The 18648-nt window shown below is 39.0% G+C and overlaps 1 protein-coding gene across 1 annotated transcript in view; it reads left to right on the plus strand.

The window, feature by feature from the left end:
• TMEM258 (transmembrane protein 258) overlaps nt 1-18648 on the plus strand; it is a 428372-nt gene that overhangs the window by 322398 nt on the left and 87326 nt on the right. The window lies entirely within an intron of this gene.

Raw genomic sequence — 18648 nt, forward strand, 5'->3', positions numbered from 1 at the left:
AATAGGGGATGGGGGGGCTGGACCATGCTAGAGTGCCCATGCTAACCCATCGGGCCTCTCCCCCAGGCTGTGGCTTTTATCGACTCCCACTCAACAGACACTCCAAGGGTGGCTGATTAGAAGGCTAAAGGCCTCCGTTTGCTCTCTTCTAACTCCTTCCTGATGTCACGGTCCTCGACAAGGAGGACCTGTGTATAGAAAGGACAAACAACCGACACCTGGCGTCTCATTCCACCCACGGTCTCCACGCATCTTTTTATTGCCAAATCCAACGGCCTTTGCTCAGTCCTCAGCCACCCTGCCCTCCTTTCAGCCTCAGAGCTGATCCCTCTTCGGGATCCCCAGGTTTTCACACACTGCCCTAAGCTGGCAGGTCCCCTACCTCTCTGGCAGCTCCCGCAGGATCTTCAACCAGGCCACACCCATTGACCCTCGAGTGAGGTCAGACGGACGCAGAATTCGAACCAGTGTCCTGGGCGCTTAAGTTTGTTGCAATTTCATTTTGCAAGAATGGGGCTAGTGCCCAGGATAGGCTCCAAAGTGCTGAGATTTTGCAGGAAAAAGAACATTTTAGGAGAGGGCAGCATGGTGGCAGCTGAGGTCAGAGGCCAAAGGTGTGGGGTCGGGCAGGGGAAATCTGTGGGTGAAGGGAAGACTTCATCCCCCACCTCTCCCCACCAAGAGGATGGGGGTGGGGTGGGTGCAGACCCAGCGAAGTGGAGCGATGAGAGCAAAGGCCCTAGATGTCCCGCGTAGAGAAGTAAAGAAGAAAGGCAAATTACAGTAGCTGGACCTGACCGGCAAGAAAACGAGCAGTTGCATTTTGTTCGGCAGGCAGCAGAGCCGCAGGATCTTGGAGCTGGGCCAGACCTCATCAGAGGATTAGGAAGACTGATCGAGGGACCCAGAACCGGATTAGAACCGGGAGGGACCTTGGAACATACCGCGTCTAAGCCTCGAAGAGACCCTTGGAGCATCGAAAGTTCATGAAATGTTAGTCTAGGGCAAAATAGGTTAAAGTAGGCTAGAACTTCAGAGACCTTTGAATTCTCTCATTTGGGTGAGAAATAGGGCCCAGAGAAAGAAAGCAATTTTGCCAAGGCCATACAAGCTAGCCAATAGGAAGAGCTGGTGCTATCCAATGGAGGACTAGAACCCAGGCCTCTTGCTCCCCCTCCCTCTCTACTCGTCTGATTCCCTGCTGCTGCTCCAAACACACCCATCTCACCCATCCCTAAACAATCCTCACTGGTGTAACTATCTCCCCTCCGAACTATCCTGTATTTCTCCTCCTTCTCATAGTTAAACTCCTTAGGAAGGCCGTCTACACCTGGCGCCCTCACCTCCTTTGCTCTTTCTTTTCTTACTCCTTGAGCCTGACTTCTGACCTCATCCTCGAGGCAAAGTCTCCAGTGATGTTTCCATGGCCAGATCTAATCACCTTTTGGAAATTCTCATCCCACTTAGGTCTCTGCAGCCTCGGACGCTTTGGATCACCCTCTCCTGGATACCCTGTCCTCTCTAGGTCTGTCCTGGCTCCCCTTCTACTGGTCTGACTGCTCCTTCCCAGTCTCCTTTGCTGGACCTTCCACCGAGTCACACCCACTAGCTGGTATCCACCCCCAAAGACTCTGTCCTGGACCCTCTTTTCTTCTCCCTTCACAATCACCCCCGGTGATCCCAGCACCTTCCGACATTCAGTGAATGTTCCAATGAATGGTGCCCAGATGTATGTATCTAGCCTAGCCTCTCTCTGGAGTTCCAATTCCATTTCTGGGTGTCTTCTGGACATTTTCAACTGGTTGTCCCTCAACGTGTCCAGAATTGAACTCATCATCTTTCTCATAAAACCTTCCCCCCTTCCGCAGGCTCCCAGACATTATCTCTACCTCCTCACTCTCTCTCAATCCAGTCTGTTACCAGTCTTGTCAATTTCACCTTCCCACCCACACCCCCTGGTTGCTCTCCCCTTCAGGTGCCAAAGTGACCTTCCTAAAGCCAACCAGCTCAGTCCTTCTACTCACTACACTTCTGTGACTTTTTATCACATTCAGGATCAAACATAAAATCCTCCATCTGGCTGTTAAAACCTTTTATAAGCTGGCCTCTCTAAATGGGAACTCTCAGAGGGCAAGGGCTGTCTTTGCATTTCTTAAGCAATAAAAAGATACTTATACACAGACAGTTGATTGAGTGACTGATAAAACAAATCCAATCCCAAATCCTGAAATTCTAACCAGTTATGGGGAGGTGTTAGACAAAAGTTATTCTATTGATGGAAGAAAGGAGGGGTAGAAAAAGAAGTTAGATTTTTTTGCTTGTTTCAAACTTTAATATAAAATTAGATGTGCTCTTACCTTTCTTTTTTTTACACTTAATATTTTATTTTTTCAATTATGTGTAAAGCTAGTTTTCAACATTCATTTTTGTAAGATTTTGAGTTCCAAATTTTTCTCCCTTCCTTCTTTCCCTCTGTAAGACAGCAAGCAATCTGATACCGGTTATACACATACAATCATGTTTCCACAAACATATTTCCACAGTAGTAGTGTTGTAAAAGAAGAATAAGAACAAAATGGGAAAAATTATGAGAAAGAAAAAAAAGCTAAAATAGTCTAATTTGATCTTCCTTCAGACTCCACAGATCTTTCTCTGGAGGTGGCTAGGGTTTTCCATCATGAATGTTTTGGAGACGTCTTGGATCATTGTATTGCTGAGAAGGGCCAAGTGTATTACAGTTAATCGTTGTACAATGTTGCTGTCCTTGTGTACAATGGCTTCCTCTTTCTGCTCACTGCACTCAGCATTGGTTCATGTAAACCTTTCCAGGTTTTGCTGAAGTTTGCTTGCTCATCATTTCTTATATTATAGTCTAGAATATACATATATAGAGTAGTCTAGATTATATATCATTTCTTATATTATATGTAGTGTTCCATATGCCACAACTTGTTCAGCCATTCCCCAATTAATGGGCATCCCCTCAATCTCCAGTTCTTTGCCACCACAAAAAGAGCTGCTATAAACATTTGTGTACATGTGGGTCCTTCTCCCTTTTCTTTGATCTCTTTGGGATACAGCCCTAGTAGTGGTGTTACTGGATCAAAGGGTATGCACAGCTTTGTAGTCCTTTGGGCGCAGTTCCAAATTGGTTTCCAGATTTTTAAAAGCCAGGCATCGGAGAAATAGAAATGAGGGAAGGTCATAGGATGAATGTGAAAAGATGGCTGAGAGAGTCTAGTGTCCAGAAGGCTAACATCCAAGCACAATCAATACAGGCATCCCTGGGACAGAAGTCACTACTCACCGCTTGGATGGGGGATGGGACAGGACTAACTAGCAAAGTGGAATTATTAAATTTCTATTTATCTTTGGTTACTAAGGAGAATGATAAGTAAGGGAGAGTTTTGTAGTGGAATGAATACTAGATTTAGAGTCTTTGGCCTGATTTCAAACTCACGTGTGCCCTTGGATAATCCACCTTACTTTTCTGGGCCTCAGTTTCGTCATATGTGAAATGAGCGGGCTGAATTAGATGACCTCTAAGGTCCCTTCCAGCTCTAAATCTCTGACCATGCACTGGGCCTGGCATCAGGAAGACCTGAGTTCAAATCTGACCTCAGACACAAATTAGCTGTGCGGCACTGGGTAAGTCATTTAACCTTAATCCACTGGAAAAGGAAATGGCAAACTGCTCCAATATCTTTGCCAAGAAAACCCCATGGCTAGTATGATCCACAGGGTCACAAGCTGGACAGGACTTGAGTTATGACGGCCATGGAGTAATCCAGCCCCATATTGCCTTGTGATCTCTTGGTGAAGAGAATGCTGGACAGGGAGCCAAGAAATGGCAAAAGGATGTTTGCCAAGAAAACTGGGAAGACTTGGATGAACTGATGCAGAGGGAAGCGAGAAGAGTCAGGAGACCAAGCTATGCAGTGACAGCCATGTGACGGGAAAAACCACTTGTGGACTCAGATTGATACAATGGCAAAACAAGTATCCAGAGTGCTAAAGACGAGAAGAGCCCAGGCTGTCAGTTTGTTTGACTATATGAACTTATGTCAAATATTTATTTATACTTATTATTAGGATTTTTAAATTGTTCAGTTAGGGAGTGAGTAGGGGAAAGACAACACGTGTGTGTGCATGCGTGCACGTGTGTGTATGTACGCACGTTTATTTGTTGATTTTTAAAGAAAGGGAGTCAGAACCTGAATTCAAGGAGATTCTTGTCAGCTTTGATGGAACTTGGTGATTTCTTAAGTCTTTTCTAACTCAGATATTCTATTAATATCTAGCTTTTCATGTACATTTCGACTGGCCAAGTAACACAGGTCCCACCCCAGAAAGTGAACTCACTCCTCTCAGGGCTGAGTGCAAAAGATGGGAGGTTGCATTACAGGGTGAGAAACAAAATACTATCAGTCTGCAAAAAGTGTCAACACCAATTTTAAAAGGCTCCCTTTTCCATGGTCGCTAAGAGCAAAAACGAGTGTCTAGGGAAAGATCTTGTGGTAAAAATTATGATGAAATGACTGGTGTCCTTGTCCTCCTGTCTTCCCTCCTTCGGTGCCTCAATGAGTCCCTGTAGCAATGTTAACCTCCCAGGCCCTGTCACAGGGAGGTGACCCTGGTTTGTTCTGGGCCATGACAACTAAGACCAAGCTCTGACTGGCCCTCCCAAGAATCCAGGCCCAACATCAGGGTCATGAGTTTGTCAGCCAAAGGCCAGCAGAAGCTAAGCAGGGGGATGAATCAAGACCTAGGCTACATCAAGCCAAGTGAAGCTCATGGGATCAAGTGTCTCAGCCCTGATCCTCAGCCCTATCCCTCCAGGCAGTTTCTAGACTGGCATTTAAAACCTTCCAGGACTTGCTCTTTACCCAAGAATTCAGGGTTGCCCACATGCTCCAATGAGAAGATGGACTTGCGTGGAGAAAGATGTATTTCATTGTTAATGATAACACCAATGACTCTCATTTCCAGAACACTCACAACTGACAAATCACATTCCTTACAAACACTCTGAAGGGCACACAGGACAAGCCATTTGAGGAGGTAGTTTATTTTACACCTGGGATTTTATTCATGTACAGAAGTCCCAGTATGGAAACTCCTTCCACTAACAAAATATATCCTCTATTGTAGCTTAAGAATGTTAGGTGCTTGGAACACAGAGAAGTTAAGGGATTTGCCCCTAGACACACAACTAGTGTGTGTCACAAGCAGGACTTGAACCCAGATCTTTCTGACTTTCATATTCCTCATATGCCATGCCTATCAAATATAAATAGTATTCTCCTTATGTTACCATGGATAGAAGCTATGATTTTAGGAATTTGGGGGACTTCTGTGTGGTAACTCCTTATAACTTTATACTGTACACATCACACATCACAATTCAACTGTACTTGAGCCTTACAGAGTAACTTCAGGAAAATGGAGATGAAATGACTAGCCCAAGGTTGTAAAGCTAGTAAGTGTCAGAGGTAGGATGTGAACCCAGGTTATCCTAAGTCTAAGTCCAGTACTCCATACACACTATGCCATACTGCTTCATTGTATGATAGATAAGGAAATTGAGGCACAAAGATGGGGCATGTCTTCTCCAAGGTCACATGACTAGTTAGTGGCAATTCTTGGCAAATTATCTTAATAATCTGCATTTAGTAAAACAATTTCAAAGCATTAGGGAAGATAGGTGAACTTTACCTTGATCTCTTTCAAATAACTCTTAGACTATTGAGGAATATTTTCTGGAAATCAGTGCCATGATTTTGGGTCTTTCATTTAATGGGAATTACAAGGAATATATGTATTTCTTGACTTTGCAGGGCACCTTTACAAAAATTGAAACTATGTTCCTTTAGGAGACAAAGAAGTCATAAGCATGGAAATATAGAACATAGTTTTTGGAGATTATAACATATTAAAATTATAGTCAATAAGGGGAATTTGAAGAAGAGAATTAGAGTAAAATAGAAACTAAATATAATAATCCTTGATTAAAAAGAGAGACATTTTAGAAAATCACAAAGACAAATACTTTTATCCAAGAAAATGATTACAAAGAGACAACAAACAAAAAAATAGGATGCAGTCAAAAGAGTCTTTAGGGGAAAAAAAACCCTCTATTTCTACCCACTTTCATCAGCAAAAGAGAAAAAAGACAGGATCAATGAAGAGAGCATACAGCTAAAAATCTCAGAAAATCAACTAATTAAAACACATCAAATACACACAAAATTAGGAATTCTGAAAATGAAAGAAATAAAACTGAAAACACAGAAACTATGAGTTGATAAAACCAGGAGCTTAAAAAAAACCCTAACAAAATACACAAAACATTCATTTGCTTGCTCAGAAAAAAAAAAGAGGAGGATCTCATTAGCAAAATAAAAACAAAAAAGGTGAATTCGTAGCAAACGAAGAGGATTTTTTTAATTACTAAAAACTATTAACCCAATTATATGCTGACAGCATAAAAAGTGAAATGGATTAATATTTATAAACATACTTTAATGTTTATTTATCTATAAATATTTTAAAATATATTTTTAAGATTTATAAGTTTTAAGAATATTTTAAGACATAGAACAAAAGATAGAAAATCATTCAATTCTCAAAATAATGATTAAAATAAATTCCCAAAGAAAAAAAACTCCAAGACTTGAATAAACTTGTAAGTGAATTCTTTTGAACATTTGTGGTTGTTTAGTTCTCGGTCCTATAGGGCTCTTTGTGACCACTTTTGGGATTTTCTTGGCAAAGATACTGGACTGGTTTGCCATTTCCTCCTCCAGCTCATTTTACAGATGAGGAAGCTGAGGCAAACAGGGTGAAGTGACTTGTCCAAGGTCACACATATAGTAAGTGTCTGAGGCCAGATTTCAAAACTTCCTGACCCTATTCACTGTCACCTAGCTGTCGAAACATTTAAAGAACAATTAATTTCTATATTACTTCAAAAGCTGGTAAACATCAATAAAAATACCTTATCAAACTCCTGTGAGACAAATATATTCCTGATTCCCAAACCAGAGAGATATAAAGCAAAGAAAGAAATATCACTACTGAATATTGCTGTAAAAATATTGAATAAAATATTAGCAAAGAAGCTCTAACAGTAAATAGGTAGGTCCCTATTAGTGCTAATCATTCATCCCATGAAGTGGCTACGTTGTTCTAATTGGTGGTGCTTATTTTCATTGGACTGGAGTCAATTACCATACACGACATAATTATAACTTCAAATAGTGAGAATCTGAACACATACAAAGAGTCAGGGAATTTATCATTCACACTTATTGAGATTAGCTATATTCAAAATATTACACACTCTGATCAGGTTGGATTTATAACAAGAGTGTAGGCATGGTTCAACATTAGAAAAATTATAAATATTTTAGGGATAGGACTTCCCTCTATCAATACAGTTCAGCAAACTGTAACTAACTGTAGTCTTGGAGAGCTGCTTAGGACACTGATAGGGTGACAGTCATCATTTACCAGGATGAGCTTACAGGAGCCTTTCCACTCTGCCATACTGCATCTCATGAATATCGCAAATCATATTAATGACAATAATAAAATATATTCTCTAAACATATGACTGAATAGACAAATGCATAAGCATCAGGGGACTGAGTCAAGGTGGGAGAGGGAGAGTCAACATTTTTGTCCAGCTCTCTTCTCCACAAGAATCTGGAAAATGCACTGGGCTAAATTATGATCAGGAGTCAAATGAGTCATTTTTTCCAGCCCAGGACAGCTTAAGAAGATAGAGAGGTCTGAGGACACTTGGGTGGGATCTAGGTAGGAGTTCAGGCAGTAGAAGTAGCAATAATGGTGGGAGCATCACAGCACTCTGGGATGGAAAGGAACCAAGAGAGGACCAGGGCAGGATGCACCAGAGCAGAAAGAGATCCCAGAGGACCTTTGAACTAGCCCTGGGAACAGGAACAGGTACAATCTGGCAGCCCCGTCACCATTACCCTATTCCAGATCATAGATCCAGGCTGGAAAGAAGGAGCCACAAGCAAGCATGGGGCTCTAGCTGAGTACTGAGTACAAACCAAATCCCAGAAACTTAGCCAGGCGGCTCTGAATACAGAAGACCAATGACTCAGTTCTAACATTGAACTTAGCACAAAAGCCTGCAGTGGAATAAACCTAGGCAAAGAACCAAGAAAGGGGAGCCAACAGTTCAGTCACTATGGACCTACAGACCTCCCCCCACCCAGAGTGGACTAACAATGAGTTCAGCTGTCATTTAGGGCAACTCAACCGCGTATAAGCTAACAGACCCAAATCCGCTCAGATCAGGAGGGCTATGAACACATTTGAAAACTTATAGGCCCCCAGGCTGAGCTGGGAGATCAGTAGAAGGACACAAAAGAGAGAAACTCAGGCTTCCCCCCACCCACTCCATCCATCCCTGAAGGGATCAGAGCCCAGCATTAACACTGAGTCAAAGTCAAGAAAGAGGCTGGAGGAATGAGCAAAGAGAGAAAGAAATTGGCCCTAAAAAGTTACTATGGTGATGGGGAAGCTCAAGATACAAACAGAAAAATCCAATGACTTGAAAACATCTACAAGCAAAGCCTCTGAGAAAAATGGAGGCAACAAGATTGGACACAAGCCAAACAAGGATTCCCAGAAGAGTTAAAGCAAAAGATTAAAAGACAAGGAAAAAAATTAAAAATCAAATAAAAGTGGGAGAGGAAAAAAAGGGGGAAAGAAATGAAAGCTAGTCAAGAAAGTTATGAAAGAGAATTATCAACTTTGTAAAAAAAATGAAAAATAAAGCTCTTTAAAATTTAGAATTGGCCAAATGGAAGTTAATAACTTCACGAGACATCTATAAATAATAAAATAAAGTCATAAGACTGAAAAAAAGAAGAAAATGTGAAATATCTGACAGGAAACACAACTAATCTGGAAAATAGATTAAGGGGACATAATTTTAAAATTGTTGATCTAGCTGAAAGCAATGAACAGAAAAAGAACCTAGATATCATATTTCAAGAAATTATAAAGGAAAACTGCCCAGATATCTTAGAACCAGAGGGCAAAGGAGAAATTGAAAGAATCTATTGGTCAGCTTCTGAAAGAAGTCACAAAGTGAAAACTTCCAGGAATATTGTGGTCAAAATCCAGAACTCTCAGGTGTAGGAAAAAATCCTGAAAGGAGCCAGAATGAATTAATTCAAATACCATAGAGTTGTAGTCAAGATCATACAAGATTTAGCAGGCAGCATAATTTTTTCTTAAAAAGAGGGCTTGAAATATGATATTTTAGAAGGTAAAGGAGCTAGGATTACAACCAAGAATAATCTACCAAAAAATAAACAACTGAGTATAATCCTACAGTGGGAAAAATGGAAATTTAATGAAACAGAAGACATTCAAGTATTCTTGGTGAAAGGACCAGAATTGAATAGAAAATTTGAACTGAACTCAAAAGGAACATAAAAAGCTAAACATAAATAAGAAATCATAAGAGACTGCAAAAAAAGGTTAAATTGTTGACATTATTATATGGGTAGATGATACATGTAACCCTTTAGAATTCTATCAACACCAGGTATTTTAGAAGGAATCTAATTAGACAGAGAGCTTGGGTGTGATTCTGTTGTATTGGATAATCTCACAAAGAAAAAAGGAAGGGGGCAGCTAGGTGGTGCAATGAATGGAGCACCAGCCCTGGGGTCAGGAGGACCTGAATTCAAATGTGGCCTCAGACATTTAACACAAAAACTAGCTGTGTGACCTTGGACAAGTCACTTGACCCCAATTGCCCTACAAATTCCCCTCCAAAAAGGAAAAAAAAAGGAAGGGTAAAGAAGAATGTATTGGAGGGGGGATCAGAGGAAAAATAAAGAAAATTATCTTACATAAATAGGGTGTGCAAGGAAGACTATCCAATGGAGAGGACACATGGAATGGGGTGGAGTGGGCCAAACTCAAATCTCACTTTCTTCTAAACTGGTTCAAAGAAGGGGAAAAAACACATACACACACTGTTAGGTACAGAAATTCACCTTGCCCAACATGAACTTTGGAATGAAAGGGATTAAGAGAAGGGGTAGGGTGTGAAGAATAGAGGGAGGGTGGATTAAAGTGAGCAGTGGTAAGAGCAAAACAGACTCTTAAGGAGGAACAGGGTCAAAAAAGAGGATAAGCTAATAGAAAAGGATGGAGAGAAATACACAGTTAGTAATCATAACTAAATATGAATGGGATGAATTCACTCACGAAGGGAGAGAATATCAGAACGGATTAGAAACCAGAATCCACCAATATATTGCTTACAAGAAACACACTTGAAGCAGAAAGATAGAGAGACAAATAATTTCTCCATCTCTCTCTGGGCATTCGTGTGTGTGTGTGTGTGTGTGTGTGTGTGTGTGTGTGTGTGTGTGTGAATATATTTTGCTCCAATCCCTCATTTGAAATGTATTTATACATTTAAATCTATTAAATAAACTAAATATATATATATATATATATATATACATTTGTATATATTTTAAGTGTACCAGAATAAATTAAGTATATATTGCATATTTATTTCTATTATGTTTCAGTTGAAATAAAAGAAGGTAGGTGTGGCTATCAGGACCACAGACAAAGTAAAAGCAGAAACAGACCTAATTAAGAGATAAACAGGGGAATTACATTTTACCAAAATGTGCCACATATAATGAATTAATATCAGTAATAAACATATGCATTAGATGGCACAGCATCTAAAACCTTAAGGAAAAAGTTAAGTGAATTACAGAAAGAAATAGGTAGTAAAACTATAATAGTTGAGGACCTCAATTTACTCTTCTCCAACTTAGTAGAATCTAACTAGAAAATAAAAAAGAAAGAAGTTAAGGAGATAAATAGAATTTTAGAAAATTTAGATATAATAGACCTTTGCAGAATATTGAATGGAATAGAAAGAAGCATACCTATTTCTTAGCTATGCAAGGCAGCTTCAAAAAAACTGACCATGAAAAATCTCACAAACAAGTGCAAAAAAGCAGAGATAGTCATCTTTCTTTGATCATACTGCAGTAAAAGTTACACTAAATAAAGGAATTCTAAAAATTCATTAAAAAATGAATATTTCAAAAACTTTGAAGTATAAATTAAAAATTAATTGGAGGGGCAGCCAGGTAGCACAGTGAGTAAGAGCACTGGCCCCAGAGTTGGGATGACCTGGGATCGAATCCGGGCTCAGACACTTAGCACCACACCCAGAAACACCTGGCTGTGTAACCTTGAGCAAGTTACTTAACCCCGATTGCTTAAAAAAAAATTAATTGGAAACTAAATAACTTAATCCTAAAGAATGGGTAGGTCAAAGGACAAATCATAGGAACAGACTATAATTTTATTGAAACAATGAGACAAACAAACAACAATGAAATGACATGCTGTAATTTGCAGGATATAGCCAAAGCAGTACTTAGGGGAAATTTTATAATTCTGTTTATGTCAATGAAAGAGAGAAAGAGCAAATCAATGAATTATATATACAATTAAAATTTTTTTTAAGTGACAAATTAAGATTACCCAATTAAACACCAAAATAGAAATCATGAAAATCAAAGAGATGAACAAAATTAAAAGTAAACAAAACAAAACAAAACAAGACACCAAACCACAAGATCTAATTTTTTAAAAGGAAAATAAATGAACTATTGGTTAATTTGATTTTTTAAAGAGGAGAACAAAAAGCCAAATTACCAGTACCAGAGATGAAAAAAAATGAATTCACATCTAATAAAGAAGAAATAAAAGCAACTGTTCAGAGTTATTTTCCCCTACCATATGTCAACAAAAATTAACAATTTTATTTATTTATTTTTTCGAAGCAATCGGGGTTAAGTAACTTGCTCACGGTTACATGGCCAGGTGTTTCTGGGTGGGTGCTAAGTGGCTGAGCCCGGGATTTGATCCCCAGGTCATCCCAACACTGGAGCCAGTGCTCTTACTCGCTGTGCTACCTGGCCACCCCAAAATTGACAATTTAAATTAAATGGAACATTATGACTATGCCAGTTAACTCAGTTTTTGATTCTCAACACCTCAGCTCCTTCAGCTATCTCTCTACTCTGATTAGAGAACTGAAGGGTGGGCCAATAAGGCCTTCTAAAGTGTTCCTTTATAGAGGGCTCAGGTCTAAAATTTTCAGGTAACCCTTTATTTTCGATTTGCTGCTCTGCTTGGTTTTGACTCCATGGTACCTCCTGCCCCAAAATATAAATTAATATAAATTGCCTAGATTAACAGAAGACAAAATGAAATACTTAAATAATTTGTCTTTAAAGAAAAAAATAAGCTATAGATGAGCTCCCTACAGGGAACCCAGGACAAGATAGATTGCAAATGAATTCCACCAAACATTTAAAGACAATTTATTCAAATTTTGCATAAACTGTTTGAAAAAATAAAGAAGGAATCATATAAAATTCCTTCTGTAACACAAAAATGGTCTTGACACCTAATCCCAGGAGAGTAAAAACAGAAAAAGAGATCTATAAACTATTTCCTTTAACATCAAAACAAAATGTTTAAATAAAATACTAGCAAGGATATTACATCAATATATACAGAGATCATGTGCTGTGACCAGGTTGGATTTATACCAGGAATGTAGGGCTGGTTCAATATTAGGAAAACTATGAGCATGAGTCATGAATTAACAACAAAAATAATATGATTATTTCAACACATGCAGAAAAACTTATGTCAAAATACAACATCCATTCCTGTTGAAAAAAAAAATAGAAAGCATGAGAATAAATGGAGTTTTCCTTAAAATAATAAGTAATATTTATTTAAAACCAAGAGCAAGAAAAGTTAGGAGTCTTTCCAATAAGATCAAAGGTGAAACAAATATGTTCATTATCAATGTTATTCACAATTGTACTAGAAATTCTAGCTATAGAAATAAGGCAAGACAGGGCGTCTAGGTGGTGTAGTGAATACAGAACTGGCCCTGAAGTCAGGAGGACCTGAGTTCAAATTTGGCCTCAGACACTTACACTTACTAGCCATGTGACCTTGGGCAAGTCACTTAACCCCAATTGCCCTGCCCTCAAAAAAAAAAAAAAAGAAATAAGACAAGAGAAAGAAGTCAAAGGAATGACCATAGGGAATGAGGAAACAAAACTATCCCTTCTTCAAATGATATAATGGTTAACTTAGAGAACTCTAGAGATTTGACTGAAAAATTGTCGAAACAATGAACAACTTCAGCAAAGTTGCAGGATATAAAATAAATTCACACAAATTATCATTACCAACAAAACCCAGCAGGAAGAGATAGAAAGAATATTTCTATCACTGTGTAAAATATTTGGGAGTCTACCTACCAATATATACATAAGAACTACATGAATGCAGTTATGAAATGTTCTTCACAAAAACAAAGATAGATGTAAATAAGTGGAGAAATATTTATTGCTCATGTGTAGGCCAGGCCAATAGAATAAAAATGAGAAAAATACCTAAATTATTTTACTTACTCAATGCCATCCTAATTAAATTACCAAAGAATTACTTTACAAATATAGAAAAAAATCATAACAAAAATCATCTAGAAGAACAAAAGGTAGAGAAATATATAGGAAATAAAAAAAAAAAACAAGAAAGAAGGTGGGGGGCAACAGCACCAGATCTCAAACTATAATACAAAGCTATAATCATCAAAGTAATCTGATACTGGATAAGAAACAGAGGAGTTGATCAATGGAAAAGATTAGGTGCACAATATATTAGAAGGAAATGAACACAATAATTTAAAATTTGATATACCCAAAGATCCCAAGTATCAGATTAAGAACTCACTATTTGACAAAAATAGTTGGGAAAATCAAAAAGTAGTCTGGCAGAAACTAATCATAGACAAATATCTCACACTATATGCCAAAATAAGATCAAAATGGATACATGATTTAGACATAAAGGAAAATAGTATAAGCATATTAGTGGAAGAAATTATCTGTCAGATCTTTGTGTGGGAGAAAATTTTAATAAGAGTAATAAATGTTTATTTATTGATTGGTCAAAAGAGTTCTTGACTAACCAAGAGAGAGGTTCACAGAATATAAAATGGATAATTTTAATATAATAATATTTAAAAGTTTTTGCATAACCAAAACCAATGTAGCTAAAATTATAATAAAGTAGAAAACTAGGGAGAAAAATCCTTGTAACCAGTTTGTCTGAAATATACAGGAAATTGAATCAAATTTACAAGAATAAAACTCACTCTCCGATTGATAAATTGTTGAAGGATATGAATTGATAGTGTTCAGAGAAAGAAATCAAAGCTATCAGTAGCCATATGAAAATATGTTCTAAATCACTAATAATTAGAAAAATTTAAGTTAAAATAACTCTGAGGTACTACTTCATACTCATCAGATTGGCTAACAGGACAAAAATGCAAAATGCTGGTGAGAATATGAGCAAACAGGGACACTAATGCACTGCGGGAGGAGTTGTGAACTAGTGAAAGCCTCAAAAAAACCAACATGAAATCATGCCCCTAAAGCTATTAAACTGTGACAACCCTTTGATTTAATACTAGGTCTATACCACAAAGAGATCAAAGGAAAAGGAAAAAGGATCCACATGTAAAAAAATAATATTTATGGCAGCTCTTTTTGTGGTGGCACAGAATTGGAAATTGAGGGGGTGCCCATTAGTTGGGGATTAGATAAAAAAAAGTTGTGGTATATGATTGTGATGGGATACTATTGTGTTATAAGAAATGATGAAGGGGATGGTTTCAGAAAAACCTAGGAAGATTTATGTGAACTGATGCAAAGTAAAGTGAGCAGAACCAGGAGATCATTGTGCACAGTAACAGCAATGTTGTAACAATAACCAACTGTGAAAGACTTAGTAACTCTGATCAACACCTCTGATGAACTACTGCAATTTAAAAGGACTCATGATGAAAGCTGCTATCCCCCTGCAGATAGAGAACTGATAACCTCAAAGTATAGAATGATACACGTTTTCTTCTATTTCTCTGTTTCTTGCTTTTTTACCCTTGGAGCATAGCTAATGCAGAAATTTGTTTTTGCATGTTAATGATGGTTTTTATTGTTTTTGTCTTCTCAGTGGGTGTGGGAGGGATAGAGAGAATTTTTTTAAATTGGATTTAAAAATAAATATTTTACAAAAATAATGAAGCATGTATTAACCACTCACTATGGGCCAGGCAGTATGCTGAGCTCAGCTAACAGGAATTGCTTTCCTTTATAATGTCTGTGAGGGCTGGTCCGGAAGCAGGACCTGTGGTCTGGGAGCTGTTGTATGCCCTGGATTTCTGTCTAACTGCCTGTTGATGTCAGGCAGTTGGCACTTCTTGCTGCTGGTGGTGAAGGAAGTGGGGGAGCTGTCTCTGCAGTGATTTCCTTCCTCGATGATGGCTATGGATGCTGAGTAGGAAGCAGGTCTGAGGGGAATCTGATATTCCCAAGGCTCTAGGGCTCAAGGTCCTGGGCTGTCTCCATCAAGGTGAGAGAGGAAAGAAGAATCAAGGTAGTGGTAGTGATTTGACTTGCAAACACACTGTTGCCTGTCTCCCCCTCCAGGCACTTTGTGATTTTAGCTAATCTGACTTGAATAGATATAATACAAAATAAGTGTTGAAAAATACACCATTCATTCATGTTAAAAACACCAAAAAGCAAAGGAATAAACTGATCTTTCCTTAACATATGAATAGTATTTACCTAAAACCAAGAGCTAGCATTATTTGTAATGAAGAAACATTAGAATGGATGGGTGAATGAATGAGAAAGTATCTATTAGGCTCTTACAGTATGCAAAGCACAGTGTAGGATGTGATCTGTCTTCAGGGGAGACAACACACACACTGAGGTCTCACCTTCAAGTCGGATGGGAAGGCCCAGTGTTTGTTAGGGTACAGTAGCCAAGCAGATGGTGATATGCCACCTGAACTGTCACTTCCATTGACAAAACCCCACCTGTTGAATGGCATCACATTCAATGGTGCCAAGGGCTTTGGTGGCTTGGGTCTTCTGAAGAGGCAGGGGCTGCCACACCTGCAGAAACAGTTACACCCTGTTTGATGGTGCAGGGAAGGAGATAGAAGCAGGAAGCAGTGCAGAGGACCCTGGGAGGTCTTCTGTTCCAATAAGATCAGTGTAGAGAGAGGATGCTTATTATGGCCACCGTTATTTGATGGCTAAACAGTAAGATAAGAAGAAAAGGGGAAAAGAAAAATAGGCAAAGAGGGGGGAAATTGTCTCTATTTGAGATGATATGATTCTTAACTTAGAGAATCCTAGAAAATCAAGGAAAAAAATAGTCAAAGCAATCAGAGGTCATTAAAGTGGCAAGTTATCTTTTAAAAATATCACAAAAATCAGTAGGCTTTCTGTATATTTTGTGGTTGTTGAGTTGTTTCAGTCATGTCTGACTCTCTATGATACCATTTAGGGTTTTCTTGGCAGAGAACACTAGAGCAGTTTGTCATTTCCTTCCCCAGTTCATTTGACAGATGAGGAAACTCAAGACAAACAGCTTAAGTGATTTGCGCCAGATCACACAGTAGCGAGTGGGGCCAGATTGGAACTCAGGTTTTCCTCATTCCTGCACTAGAACTCTATTGTGCCACCTAGCTCTCTCTCTCTTTCATTCTCTTTGTATATATGTGTGTATGTATGTATGTATACACATACACAATCCAGCAAATGGAGATGGTGAAACATCTCATTCAAAATTACTACAAAATTCATAAAATATCTGGGTATGAAAGTTAACTGGAAAGAGAGACTTTTCCAGAAATTGGAATGAAGGGCCACTCCATTCCTAGCCTAGCCAGGGTTCTAGGGATACCTTTGAGGACTCAGGGGGATTCTCTATGAGCACTTAAAATACTTGGATGACTATATTTCAATGGAATTAATTTCCTTTGTAATCCTATGTATACTATGCATTTAAAAACATTCTGAGAAGGGCTCCATATATTTCACCAGAGCAACAGAGGGATCCCCAACACACATACACACACCCCCCCACACACACACCCCAGCCTGGAACAATTACAGTAAAGAGAAAATACTTAATTGAGAGATAGAGGTGTTCATAGAACATAAAGCCGATCATTTTGATTGTACAAAATTGAACATCTTTTGCGTGAACAGAATCTAGGAGGCCATAATAAGATGGATGAGTCAATTAATAAAGTACATGCCATCAGACAGAACCAATGGATGGCCTTGTTTTGCTTAACTCTCTTACAAGAGAGTATTCTAGGTGTGTAGGAGGGGAAGGAGTCATTAGGAAGTGACAGCAATATGAATCAATACTTATTTGTAAAAAAGGATCGCCTAGCATGGCCTAATCCATGGGGTGGAGGAGTGGGGGTGGTTCTCTGTAGTAGTCACTAAATCTTGAGGTTCATCAGTATATCCAATAAACACGCACTGCAGGAATACAATGATGGTCCTTACTGGGGAAGTTAATAGGTCACAGGGACATAGACACTGAAAACAATGGCAACAATTGTGGCTTATCCTTCTGTAGCATCTGCCAGTTCCTACCTTCTTCATCCTCTCCTGGGGGCCATCTCCAGTCATCTTGATCCATATCTGCCTGCTGGACCCAGATGGCTCCAGACTTTGCACAACCTTGCCTCACTTAAATCCAACACACGTGCATGTCATGGCATCACCTGCCTGGTGTCATGGTCCTCTTTGAGAATGAAGGACAAACAATGTCTCCCTGTCCCACCTTCCTGTCTTTATTCTGCATATCTGTTCTTGGTAAAGTCTTGTTGCCATGGTGCTGGGATTTGGGCCACCAGAAAGCCCCCTCCTGCCCCGCCCTGCTCCCTACAATTCTATGTTTTAAGACTTACAAAATCCTTTCCTCACAACAACCTTCTAAGATGATTGTGCTTATGTTATTATCATCCCTGTTTGATAGGTGAGAAAACATAGGCAGAGAGAGAGGTTAATTCACCCAGAGTCACTGGGTGGAAATGGCAAAGCTAGTATTAAAATACCTGTCTTCCCAGATCTCTCTTATTCTTTCCATGGTGCTATCCTTCCAATTATGATACAGATGAATAGAACAGAATAAGCATATGAGAAAGAACCACTCCTACCCCTCCACCCCATGGATTAGTGGGGAGAACAATGAGGCAAAGTGAGAGTCCCTGGGTTCCAGTCCTGTACTGGCACAGTGGATAGAGCGTCCAGCCCTGAGTCAGAAAGACCGAAGTTCAAATCCAGACTCAGACACTTACTATCTGTATGACCCTGAGCAAGTCACTTAAGCCTGTTTGCCTCAGTTTCCTCATCTGTAAAAGGAACGGGAGAAGGAGATGGCAAACCACTCCAGTATCTATGCCAAGAAAACCTCAAATGGGGTCATGGAGAGTCAGATATGACTGAACAACAGCAACAAAGTGTGTCTGAAGTCATTTCCTCATCTGTAAAATAGAGACAGTACTTGAAACTCTACCTCACAAGGGTATTGTGAGGATTAATGTAAGTAAAATGGAAGGTCCTGGAGGGCAAGGACTGCTTGCATTTGTGTCTGTGCACCCAGCTGTATCAGCAATGCCATATTCACAATGCCTATAGAGATTACAAATAT

The sequence above is a fragment of the Petaurus breviceps genome, unplaced genomic scaffold, assembly GCF_028583685.1.
Source record: "Petaurus breviceps papuanus isolate PSGF00001 unplaced genomic scaffold, PetGlider_PUasm1.0 90397, whole genome shotgun sequence".
Taxonomy (NCBI): domain Eukaryota; kingdom Metazoa; phylum Chordata; class Mammalia; order Diprotodontia; family Petauridae; genus Petaurus; species Petaurus breviceps.